Source organism: Desmodus rotundus, chromosome 12 (assembly GCF_022682495.2).
Source record: "Desmodus rotundus isolate HL8 chromosome 12, HLdesRot8A.1, whole genome shotgun sequence".
Lineage (NCBI taxonomy): Eukaryota > Metazoa > Chordata > Mammalia > Chiroptera > Phyllostomidae > Desmodus > Desmodus rotundus.
This window is the reverse complement of record NC_071398.1, coordinates 61,412,625-61,423,561: the sequence shown is the minus strand read 5'-3', so window position 1 is coordinate 61,423,561 and position 10,937 is coordinate 61,412,625.

Here is a 10,937-nt window from a genome sequence, read left to right as displayed (position 1 = left end):
GCATTCCATTCTTTTAGTTTAACGCAGTTCTGGGGGGTGGAGAGGGAATAACCAAAGTCAGACCACAAAAACGAAAGTGAACGCTTCGTGGTAACATCACGTCACAAGCTGGATAGAGACAGGCTAAAAGACAGAGTTATCTCCCGCCAGAGACTGCAGCGTCTTTGGCCTGCTCACATCCTAAGCCAAATTGTGTACTTAGCTGTACGTGAGGGTTCCCATTAAGAGCCAGAGATTTCACATATGCTAGCTGATGGTGGAGCTGGAAACAAAATTGTCCCCATAATGCGTTTTTGTACTCCTGGTCTCCGGCTGATAAGGAGCAGCCGCCCACAGGAGTCCCTGGTCACGCGTCCCTGTCCTTCATGCTTTTTTCTATGTCTTGTCGTCTCCTGAGCAGCAGTGGCAGCTGATGTTTTGAAGGCCAGGGTCACGGGTCCAGAAGCCACAGAGCGTTGCATCCTCATGGGCAGCACCCCAGGGGCAGCACTGCTAATCACTTCGACATATTTCACATTTGCCCTTAAGTTCCCGGGTTTCCAACATGCCTGCTGTCCTCGAAGAATGACGCACTTGTCTTCCCGGGGACTGGGCAGGAATTGGGCTGACTGGAGTCGAAGGCTGTTTTCTGACTCGAAAGAATGAACCTCTCTTAGCAACTGGAACTGCCTTCCGTGCCAGCCCCACAGCACAAGCGCCCTGCCTTCTCCTGCCGTCTACTACACAGGAGTGTGCGGATTTTGTTGCATTTAGGTGCATCTGAATTAGTAAATATCTTAGTACAGCTGCTATGAGGCCTTGGGGAAGGGTGGGTGGTGTCAGGATGGGGGGTGTGGAGGGATAAAGCTGCAGGGAAATGATTAAAAGTATATATCAATCTGTCTTTATAGTATTGTCATCTTGAAATGTACAGGCTGAAATCCGTTACTTTATTCTCCCAAGCGTTATATTTGGGTGCAAAAGAAGCATTAATCTTGCTCTTCACACTCTGTCTCAGAGATTTTATAGACCTGGGACATAATGCAAATTATAAATATGTTAAAATGAGAGGAAATTACGTAAGTGGTTGCAGACTATGACCTAGACTGCATTCAAGGCAGCAAAAAATTGCATTAAAATGGATCAGTGAGCTGGCCCCTTTGGTCAAACAATGTGGGAAACAAAAATTCCTTCAACATTCTATTAATATCCATGGAGCCCTATTACGTAGAAAGGCACTATGCTAGGCCCTAAGGAGGGGCATAGTGAAGACCTGGCCCCGGCTCCTGTGAGCTACATGGAAAGGTGATAAAACCAACCTATTTTGGAGTTTCCCAAACATGTTCCTTTCATGAACCAAGAGATCGTTCTCCAGGTGAATTAAGAAAACCTGGTAAATGAACAAACGAAACAGAAACAGACTCCTGGATACAGAGAACAGACGGAGGGCTGCCTGAAGGGAAGGGGGCTGGGGGCTGCTCGAAAAAGGCGAAGGGGTTGAGAAGTGCCGATCGGTGGCTACACAACAGTCACAGGGGTGTGAAGCGCAGCACAGGGAATACAGTCAATGATATGTAATGACCATGTACGGGGCCCGGTGGGTGCTGGAAATAGCAGGGGGACACTTTGTAAAGTATATGATTGTGCGACCACTATGCTGTACCGCTGAAGCTAATGCAACATAATATTGCATGTGAACTGTCATTGAAAAACATAATTTAAATAAAGAAAACCTGGTCACTTTTTTTTGGTCTTGCCATCAATTTTCTGTTACCGTGTTTATTATCTTAGGAAAATAAACTCAGAAGACCCCATTTACAATATATTTGATGGGGCATATATCAATAGCTAAGGTATGCTTTGACCTCCTAAGTCAATCTGAAGTTAGTAACAGCTGATGGAAAAGGAATATTCAGTATTCTAATGATCCCCAGCTTTTCCTCTGACTCGGGCACACAGCATTATAAAAGTAAGAGCTGTTTGCTTATTAGTTTCTCAATATCCGGGCTTCATAATGCAGCTGGACCACTCACAAAGCACTGAAGTACTCAGATGCACTTAAAACACACTCAGATTACATATTTGAAGCAAGCATCTGGAATTTTCTCTCTAGTTGGCACCTTTGATTGCATTCTTCCTGCCGAGGTGGGCCCAGTGCCCTGGTGCTCAGAATTAGGAGTAATTGAGTTTCGGCCCATTTGCTTAGCAATCAACCTTACAATGGGGTGTCAGGAGTACTTAGCAATGCATTATCTCCCAAAGCGATGCACCCAGCGCCTTCTGGGCAAAGGGGGCACTTACATCCATTAATGCTACGTATTGCCACAGCACGTTCAGTTCCTACGTCTCTTCGATTTGGACATTTGGGGACTGAACCTCTCCTTCCAGGTTTAGCTGTTTTATTCTCCTGGGCGCAGGAAAATGATGTTTACCGTGCCTATTTCTGAAGCCTGTCAGCCTGCTAGGATCTAACCTCAAAGGGGGGTCCCCTAAACGTGGTAGCAGAGGAACGGGGATCAGCCGCGTCCATCGTGTGAAGAACTGCGCTCTGCCGTGTCCATCCGGGAGCCGGCGTAGCCGCGGAAATCCAGATGTGTCGATGTCAGCCAGGAGCAGGCCGTGGTTTCAGGGGGGCAGCCTGTGGGGAGCAGAATTCCGGCAGCAGTCGGTGACGGAGGTAGTGGGGCCAGTCTCCTATAGAGGAGCCTGGCCGGACCTGGTAGGGGGTAGTACAGCTTTAACCAGAGGAAAATGAGGCAGAGCTCAAGTCTTAAGAACTAGATGATAAGACAGGAGGTGGGCAGACACCAGCTTGGTAGACCTGCAGCCCCTTAGGGCTCACATCGGCATATCAGAGGTAGGGTTTAGGACCCCTGTAGGTCCCAGCAAGTTGGTGGTGTCGAGGTTGCTGTCCCCATTGCACCTGGCTCAACAATCACGCGGCATCGATCTTGTCTAGTGTAGACAGACGACTCAGTGCAATGTTGAAGGCAGGTGTTGGCATGCTCTCCCCAGCAGGGGGCGCCAGTGGCGTCACCAAAAGGTAGAATCTCAAGCTCTGCCCAGACCTCTCACTGCCCCAGGGTTTAGGAGCCAAAGGAGAGGAGCTCTAGGTAAGACTTTCTGCTTTATGAGGTGACTGTTACAGCAGGAAGCTGCAAAAACTTTGTAGGAGTAAAAAGGCTGAAAGGAAAAGGAAGGTAACCAAAGTTACCTAATGCATACAGAGTCCCACAGGTGTCGCAGATTCAGGCAGGACCAAGGGCGGCATCAGAGGGCCCAGGTAAGGCAGGACGTCCCAGGCAGGGCTAAGAGCCGGGGCACACGACTCATTCCTCTTGGATGCCCAGTGTATATAGCAAGTGGAAGTACTGTGGGAAGAAAAGACAAGAGGAGCCAAGGGAAGGCGGTCACTAAATAAATGAGAATTTTTTTTGAAAAAAGAAAGAAGAAACATCAGGATAAAAGTTCATTGAATTTGGCTGGAAATTAGTAACATTAGATTCTCTTCTGACTGCGTCACTGACTAAATGCTGGACTTTGGGTAGAAGTTACTTATATGAAACTGAAGTTACTCCAGTTATTCCACAAAAGGAATGTGTTAGGCTAGATCATCTCTTTTTCAACGTTTACTTCAACAACTATTTTTGAGTGCCTGCTAACGGCCAGCACTGAGCTTGGAGCGGGCTTAGATGACAGCATTAATTCCAGGAAACACCAGCGTTCTGAGCCTACAGGAGGCCCTTTGTCCTCGGAGTAGTTTTGTAGGCCCTGCTGAGTGCGGGAGCGCTTGGACCACAAGTTAATTAAAGCCAGAAGTGAGAGGCCCGTTGTTCCTCGAGATGCAACAGGTAAAGGGCTGGCCTTGCACGTGGCCTTTTGCAATCAGAAGTCTGGGAGCCCCGGGACACCTCACTCACCTCCTCCCTTATGCGTTCATGTTGTGTGGAGAATATGAGTGAACAAGCAACAACTGAGCGCCTACTGTATGCAAGATGAGGAACTGAGTACTTTCACATACAGCATCTTGTCTAGCTCACATAGCATGTGGCTTAGTTATTATTTTCTTCATTTTACAGGGAGAAATGGGGACAGTCACTTTAACTCTGGGTAGTTCGACTCCAAGGCTGGAACGCTTCCTACTACGCTACAGCACGTCTTAACATTCGTTTGCTTTGAATACGTAATGAATAAACATGCTCATTAGTAGGCTTTTTCCGAAAGCTAATCGTTGACACGGAGGCAGAAAGTTCTGGCCACAAGGACATTGAGACTGGCATCCTGCAAGTGGATTCCTGAACTCGAATGAAGTGCGATGAAGCAGGAAATCAGGGCAATGTATTCTTCGTACACCCGAGGTGGATCTATCCATATGTATCTATCAATCTATCTAAATATCGATATAGATCCAGATCCTCATTTTACACATATATAAACGGACACATTTTTGAATGAACTGATATTTCTGTCTGCCTATACCATATCAGTTCATTAAATGACTATATAAACAATGAGCTTTGGCTTAACTTGGTTTAGCATTTCTAGCCGTGCGTAACCACCTACAGTGCAGCTCAGCAGCCATGACGCAAGGACTTCAGTAGGCTGTTAGGGTATGAAGCTGGGGATGGTAAGATTTGAGGCTAGGAGAACAAATTCAGCTTTAGGACAGGTCCCCAAGGAAGGTGGCCCACTACTCAAATCACAAAGTCCTAGGGGGAAAGAATGAAATGTGGGTGCAAGCTGGGAAAGCCTTATTATGATGGGGTCCAAACCAACGGGCTGGGGGGTGGCCATGGCAATGGCAAACCTGGCAGTCAGGTGGGTGGGAGAAGCTGTGTCGCTGCAAGAGGCCCACTCGGCATGAATAAGAACTCCAACCCGTGGCGGGGTCCAGGCTTTGGAGAGAGAACGACTAAAAAGAGAAATGGAGTCTCAAACAAGCCAGCTGGGGTTTCGGGATAGGGCTTCTGTCTCAATGACAAGCTGGACAGAACAGTGGCAAGCTAAGGCAGAGGCTTGGTGCTACCGACATGCAGAGAGGGCAGGGATTAGGTCAAGGCGGATGCTTTGTAGGCAGTGGGGGGTCTTCCCAGGCACACTGGGTGTAGGGCCACGAGATAGGTTCAAGACCCACTGCCATGGGCAAGGGTAAGAATGAGATTTCCTAATATATTCTGCCAAGCCTGCTAGGATTGGCTCAAGAACCGTTGTCCTGAGCGAAGATGACAAGTGGAGGCTTTCAACTCGGCACTAGCTGGGCCTGGGTCAGGAATGGACGGGCACATCGTGGTTTAGTGGTATTTGCATCCACTTTATAACCAAGTGACGTATCCATCGCACTTTCGCTCAGGTGTGATGAAGTCCCCAAAGAATAGCATTCGTGTTCTTTTGTCATTATAATACTCAGTATTAAACGGATCGTTGTGGGCTTTCTTAACATTATTAGCATTGTAATGAAAATTCAATAGAACCGTAATGCTATTGCTCTGTCAACATCAATGCAAAACCTAATGACAAATTAATAACACTGTGGATGAATAAAATATGTTTGGTTTTCACCAGGACAGCAATAAAAAAGCCTCAATCAAAATTTGCCCTTGACCTTACAGTATTTCAATAGATTCCCATAAATGTCTGCTAAAGCTTTACTATTTCATGTTGATTTATGTTGCACAGTTCATTCAGGCACATAATTAAAATAATCCCTTTTAGTCCTTGGAGTTCACTTTATTGTGACTCACCCACAGCCTCGTAACCAAGTGCCGCACAGACAGAACATGGGGAAACAAACAAAAGGATTGTCACTATATTGTCAGACGTTCCCGGTCAAGTCCTCTCTGAGGAAAACCATGGTGGAAGTGTCACTTGTAAGGCATGTCTGGCTGGCAGAGAGTTGATATGTCTGGCAGTGTTCTCGAGCCACTCCACTGTAAATGCTGAGATTCCCATCTGCAGACAAATAATTGGCGCAGACCAGGGGGCTTTACTGCTCGTCTCACCGCGAATCGCGCGCCTCACCTGTGATTAGAGGTATGCCTGTGCTTGATTTTCGGTGAGCTCGCCAGAACCCGCAGAGGCCGCACAGGTGTTTCAGTGTCTGATCTCAATCTCTCACACACACAGGCTCAAGGAGAGACATCAGGCTGATTTAAATGCATAATTCCCATCATAATACTCTGCAACTCTCTGGTTGGCGTACTTGCAGGCAGAATTCCAGTCTTCCTGAGTAGATTTTTTTTTTCCCTGAAAATCACTCTGCCATGTGAGAACACAAATGTAGACTGCTGGGTCATTCTGAGGGACCCGGCAACACCAGACGGCCACCACGTTCAGGGCCTGTATCTGCATCTACTCAGGAATTACTTCCTCCCTGCATCTAGCCTCTTTCTGCTCTGAAAAATGGTACAGCTCTGGCCCCTGTGGCTCAGTTGGTTGGGCGTCATCCTGCAAAGCGAAAGGTCGCAGGTTCGATTCCAGGCCAGGGCACATGCCTGGGATGTGGTTGCAGTCCCCGGTAGGGCGAGAAGCAAGATGATTGATGTATCTCTCTCATACTGATGTCCCTCTCCCTCTCTTTCTCCTTCCCTTTCCCTCTCTCTAAAAATAAATAGATAAATTTTAAAAGTAAAACAGTGCAAGTTCAGGAGAGCCCGTTTATAGCCCTCGAATTGAGGGCCAGGACTAGTGCCGTCACCATGGGCTTACCGGTCTCTATTGGCTAAGTATTCACACTGCATAAACTGTCCTCCTTCTATCCTACGATTCGACAAGCATGTGTCGCACGCCAGCACAATACTGGGACTGGAAACACAGAGAAGGCTGAGACAAGCCCTCTGACCCTCATGGAAGTGGTCTAAGGCAAGGCTTGAGGACATGCACTTCTCAGTGTGAATGCTGGTTCTAACCGTGCTCTAGCTCCGTGACCTTGCACGAGGGACCTTCCCAGCCTGCACTTGGTTTCTCCCTGTGTGAAATAGCACAGTAGTAGCATTACCTGTGCACAGGGCTGTGGGAGCTTGCGGTATGTCAGGGGCTTAGCACAGTCCTGGCTTGGCGCAGTGTAATTACTGCTCTGTGTGTTGGCTATTAGTACTGTGGAGTTCACGTCCTCATAGGGAGAGAGATCATATCTTTCACACTAAATATAGTTCAGCAAAACTCCCTAATGGGGCTCGGAACAAAATGCCATAAGAGCATGATGAGAAAGAGAATTAGGAGTTCATTTATGATAAGTTTTATTGAGTTTTCCTTGAAGTGGTAATCATGCAGGGAGAGTCTCAAATGAGGAGACCTTTAAGCTGGACCTTGAAGACTGAATTAATGGGGCAGGGCTGGAGGGGAGGGATGCCCAGTGAGCAAGAGCATGAGCAGCTAGCACGAGCAAAGGCCCGGAGGTGCGAGGTGGCTGGCATGTCCAAGATCCAGCAAATGGTGTGGAAAGAACACAGGAGGACAGGTCGGGCCAGGGTCCAACCATCATGAGCCCTAGAGAGCAATGGGATCAAATCTATGTTTTGCAAAGATAACTTGGCCCCTTCCTGGAGGAGGGACTACATCAAAGAGAGACCAGAAAGCAGGGAGCCTGTTATGAAACGGTCATGGCAGCCTGAACTGGGGCAGGGGCAGTGCGATGGACAGTGAGGACACAGCTGGGAGGGACTTGCAGAGGCACTAGAAAGCATAGCGACTGACGGGAGGTGGGGGCCGGAGGAAACAGTCACAGATGACTACATCTTCCAGCATGAAATAAGAAAAACAGGAAGAGAAGCAAGTTTGGAGAGAAAGATAATGAGCTCAGTGCTATAAATATTAAGTTCGGGGTGTCTGCAGGAAGAATATCTAAGGGGAAAGTTTAGAATATAATTCTGCATAGACCCGTCCAGGATGGTGAGGAGAAGGGACAGTAGAGGGAAAGGGAGGAAGTGACACTTTGAAAATGGGGCTTGCATATCTGGGCAGCCCAACTGGGTCATGAAACTGAACCAGAACTGGACAGACTTGTCTCTAAAACTGCCGCCTCCGCACCAGTACAACTGGTTCACTCACGGCACCTTACCACGCCTGTGCGTTCGTCTGCACCTTCCTTCCCTCCGTTCAACATGCACTAACTAAGCATCTATTATGTGCCAGGCACCATTCTAGATTTTGGTGACACAGAAGGGAAAAAGTCAAAACCCTGCCATCAGGGAGCCTGTGTTTTAGTGCAGGAGACAGTCAAAAAGCACGTGACTGAATAATAAGAAACATAATTTTAAGTCAACACAGTAAGGGAAAATAAAGCTGGCAGGAGGTTAGGAAGTTACCAAGGAGGGAGAGGAAAGGGAGCTCTTTGGATTCTGGTAGTTGTGACCGCGGAAGCCATCTCTGATGAAGTGATGTTCCAAGCAGAGACCTGAAGTGATGGAGAAAACGATGGGAGAATCTGGAGGAAGCGTGTTTCAGACACAGGGAAGAGCACATACGAAGGCCCTGAAACAGGAGCCAGCTCAGTGTGACTGAGGAACAGCAAGGCAGCCAGCTTGCCTGGAAGAGACCAGCTAGTCCCAGAGTATCTTGTGACATTTCAGGTACTATTGTCTTGGGTTATCAACTAATACGGTTGTAAAGATTTTCATGGATGTGTATCCTATCTTCCCAACTCCGTGTAAGCCTCTTGAGGGTGAGGTCTGTGTTTGAACTTCATGCTCCCACCAGACCTAGCACAGTCAATGCCTTGCACATAGTAGGTGTTCTTTCTCTATTCATTTGTCTATCTCTATGCCTCTGCTGTCCCACCCTCAAAAATACTTCTGGACTAATTGCGGAGGCGGGTAACCATCTGGAGAACCGCTGGTGAGCTATGTGCAACACTGTGGTCAGTAAGAAACTCCAGCTACGTCCAGAGCAACACAGTCCACGACAAACCCACACTCCACGACCTCCCCTTGCTGTCTGCAAACCCCGTCCTGTTATGTAGGCTCTAACCTGGAAGACCGAAATGTGAGGAAGTTCTTCTGCACACGCTCGTAGGAGCTGCTGGCTTCGGCACAGTTCTATGCTTAAACATTACAATAATATTATTATTATTATCCCACAAGGGGGTCGTGGGGATTAATGAGACATTTTCAAATCACTTTGAGCTACTCCACTGGGGGTACTAAATAAATGGTATGTGTTTCTCCTGAAGTGACATTTTTGACATTGATTTGTTGTGGTGAGTCCTGCCGTCCAGCAGGGCTGGGATTCGCCCACCAACTCACTCCCTATAAACAATAGGCTAGCCGTCGGAAGGCGGTGGTTTTCGGTTAAAATAACTACGAAGCAAAGCAAACTAGTTGGCACTCAGAAGCAAATAGGCTGCTGTGTGAAATCTAGCATTTATTAAGCACTCAGAGCGACTGACATAAGAGCTTCACAGTGGGATACAGTACTGCGAACCCTGGGTTTGGAAACGCTCCAAGATTTCAGGCCCCGCTCTGCCGCTACCTCTCTGTGTGAGCTTGAAGAAATTGCTAAACTTCTCTGGGTCTCAAATATCAAGTAAGGGCTGTTCTTTGGAGCTCAGAAGCAGTCTTCCAGGTAAGGGGATACATGAAAGGAATGGAAATAGTCATTTCTGAAGGAGAGATACCTCACAGCAGGGAGAAGCTTGTGACCATCCTCTGTGCTAGTCTTCCTTGCCATTGATTAATATTAATTTCAGTACTAATTCTTGCAAATGGGGAAATAAATCACTTGCTAAGCCAGACAGAGAGGTGCATGAAACATTTGGTCTTTAAAAATAGGTTCTTTGCCTTTTGATGAGCCATCCTTTGCAGTAAGCCCTCTCTGCCTTATCCTTGGATTTAAATATATGAGTGATTGATTATTCTGCTTACCCTAATCCGCAGCTCCGAGACAGTGTTCTAGTTCAGTGTGCGTTTTACACAGTCGTCCACTCTGACCATCTTACAGCATATACTACTGTCTGTGAGGCCTGGCAGGTGAAGGATGGAGAAGAACGCGCATGCTTATTGCAGAAGAGGCAGCGGTGGAAACCCTGCAGCGCGCTGTCCCGGGGGCCCAGGCTTCTCTTGCTCTTCACCTCAGGAACCCCAGCGTTCCTGACTCAGAAAAGAAACACTAACAGTCTGGAGCAGGTAGAAATGCAAACTTCTCACTTGCTGAGAAATTCAAGTCAACCAACATACGCAGTTCCTACTATGTCAGGCACGCCAATGGTTGCTAGGAAAGTAAATTGGGCAAGACCTACTGTCTGCCCTCCAGGACCACGAATCACTGGGACTCCAGGTCCCATGGAGAGCTAAGGTGTGAGGGGTGTGGGAGGTGTAGCGACCACGGCACCTCTTTTGTAAATGACTCCAGTGCTCCCACAGGGATGGCATCTTAAAGCCTGGGGTTGCCCCTGCATTGGAGTTGCAGAAACGTCTGGAAACAGGAATTGTGCTCAACGCGACCACAGCAACGTGGAAAACTCATTTAGGTTCAAAGGGGATGAATGTAAGTAATCTCCAGGCCGAAAGTAAGCAACAGAGATACAAGGTTTGGAATGAATGTTCCCCCGCTGTGACAACTAGAGCGTGGCAAAGCCCCCATCACAAGGCCAGCGGCGACAGAGGGTCAAGGTACCGGTCTGGCTCCGTCCCTCCCACCACAGACTTGAGATGTGAATTTCGTCATTTCCCGCTTATTTCCCACCGACAGGAAATCTCACGGTTCTGTAAAGACCAGGCTGCCCTCTCCAAGCCCAGCCAGAACCGTGGCCCTGGGTTCGTCCCCACGGCCGGAATCTAAGCTGCGGCAGTTAGTGCGAACTCTGCTCTACAGAAGCGAAGTCCCTGCGCGCCATTGATGCCCCGTTTTCTTCGGATTCCGGGCGCGGAACTCCCAGCACCCATGACTCCCGTGGGCTTCTCATCCAAAAGGAACTAAATTAATCACAGCTGCCCGAGCCTCGAGGTCTGCCACCTCGGGTGGGC